Source organism: Mytilus galloprovincialis, chromosome 12 (assembly GCF_965363235.1).
Source record: "Mytilus galloprovincialis chromosome 12, xbMytGall1.hap1.1, whole genome shotgun sequence".
In the NCBI taxonomy this organism is placed as follows: Eukaryota; Metazoa; Mollusca; class Bivalvia; order Mytilida; family Mytilidae; genus Mytilus; species Mytilus galloprovincialis.
Window position 1 is genome coordinate 66,710,191 of NC_134849.1, and position 2,770 is coordinate 66,712,960.

Here is a 2,770-nt window from a genome sequence, read left to right on the forward strand (position 1 = left end):
AACATAAAGATGTCATTTGAAGGTTATTACTTGCTCTTCTGCCGGTAAGAACCCAAAACCGCTTTTTGAGTAATGGAGTTTATTATTTGTTCTAGGATTGGGTACGTCTTGACCATTTTATAAATTTTAAAATTAGTATTTATATGTACGAATATCAACAGTTTTTATAATTTTGATGAAATATTTGTCTTGAGATCTTTTATCAGATTTTCCACGTTAATCCCAATTTTTAGAGTATACAGACAAAGCGTCTTTAGCGTTAGTATATTGTGTTTTGTGCACTGCTGCTTTTCTGTTGATGACATTTTTTTGAACTAATGACACCAAATCAAAACATTATTAAGACACCTTTACTGACTGTGTAACTTCAAGGATACTATTTTTCATCACCATCTTAAATAAGACCACCCGAAAACTGAGGGAATATTGAAAGGGTAGGCGTTTCCTGCTTAGCATGCATAACCCTCCAATCATATTTTAACGTATCTTAATTCACAATATGGTGTATGACACAATCGGTTAGATATCGAATCAATCAGACAGTAACCATTAAACTTATGTAGTGTCGATTTCAGATGATATTCATCGTAACAGTGTTTAAGAAGTGTTTGTGTGTGTGAAGACAGATCCCCGCTAATGAAGTTTGAATAATGTTTTAGCAGTACCTATCAACAGAGATATAACGTATAACATATATATAGTATTAACAGTATTTTGTTAACGCCATACAATGGAGCAGTGGGATTTGATTGCTGATCTGTTGGCGATAAATATTTGTTTCGCAATATGTCGCTTAGATATTTCTCATATTGTATCCTATAGTTCATGCGCCTTTAAATTTCACCCTACTAAGAAACCAAAATTTCTTTGTAAGAGTTATCTCCCCGAACATTGTTTTCCTTGTGACTACATCTCCTCCGTAACCGTAAAAGAAACTGACAAATTTATTCTATAAAATTTCTCGTTATATCTTTCGCATGAATTGTCCTATTTTGACCGAAGCGATATGAACATTCCATATGAGAGTAATTTCCCCCTATGCATGTGATATAAGTGATATGCATGTTCATTTTGTAAACCATAAGTGATATAGACCTAGGATCTTTTGATTTGAGGTTCTTGATCCAAAAATAAGAAAGTTAGGACAAGGTCATATTTTAAATTTTGATTTTGGTCTATTCTTTTCAAAACCGTATAAGAAATCGACAAAATATTTTTTCTAAATAAGTTGCGACATGTTGTAACACATCAGTTTTGATTGAAAGATTACGCTGACATTGAATTGAAGTTTTCTCCCCTCTTATATAGAAATTAGGCATATATAGTGATATAACTCATAAACCATATAGAATTAAGACCTTTGGTCGTTTGATTTGAAGCCCTTGGTTTATGACCTGAATGAACTCAAGGTCATAGGTAGAATTGACGTTCTAGATTTTGACCATTGATTTTACCTCATAAGTATACCTGCTAAAGCCATGGGACTTTTTGCGTTACGTTGCAAGACACTTGACCACGGAAAAGCCAACCAGAAGTGGCTTTGTGAAATCTGGAAATAGCTATGGTTTGAACTTTTTAATCTCAAAGTATATTGAACAATATATTTTTGGAATCAGTATCAAGTAAATTATCCAATAAAACCAGAAGTGACCTTGTGAAATCTGGAAATAGCTATGGTTTGTACTTTTCAATATCAAAGTATATTGAACAATATATTTTTGGAATCAGTATCAAGTAAATTATCCAATAAAACCAGAAGTGACCTTGTGAAATCTGGAAATAGCTATGGTTTGTACTTTTCAATATCAAAGTATATTGAACAATATATTTTTGGAATCAGTATCAAGTAAATTATCAAATAAAACCAGAAGTAACATATTTCATATGCCTGTACCAAGTCAGGAATATGACAGTTGTTATCCATTCGTTTGACGTGTTTGGACTTTTGATTTTGCCTTTTTATTTTGGATTTTCCTTTTTGAATTTTCCTTGGAGTTCAGTATTTTTGTGTTTTTACTTTTTTCAAACCGGAAGTAACAATGTATCTCCATGATTAACAAAAGAAATGTATAGAAACCATATATTTTGGTACAATATGCTATCATTTGACGCAGAATGGAATATTTCAAACTGAATTTTCATAGTCATAAATAAAAATTGATCTTTATGGGTGGAAAGACCTTTAATATTTAGTTTTTTCTGCCTAATTTTGTTTTTGTGATAAATATTTGTTTCGCAATATTTCGCTAAGAAATTTTTCTTATTGTATCGTATAGTTCATGCACTTTTAAATTTCACCCTGCTAAGACAAACAATTTTTCTTGTAAGAGTTATCTCCCAAAACATTGTTTTCCTTGTGACTAAATCTCCTCCATAACTGTAAAAGAGAGGGACACATATATTTTATAAAATTGATCGTTATATCCTTCGCATGATTTGTCCTGTTTTGACCGAAGCGATATGAACACTTCATACGAGAGCTATTTCCCCTTATGCATGTGATATAAGTGATATGCATTTCCATCTTGTAAACCATAAGTGATAGAAACCTAGAATCTTTTGAATTTTAAATTGTAATTTGCCATTTATTGTAACAACACATGAATTTTGGTTAAAAGGGTACGCTAACATTAAATTGGAGTTTTCTGTCCTCTTATATTAAAAATTAGGCATAAAAAACTCAATAACCATTTATAAATAAGACCTATGGTCTTTTGATTTGAAGCCGTTGGTTTATGACCTCTAAATTACACTCAAGTTCATAGGTAAT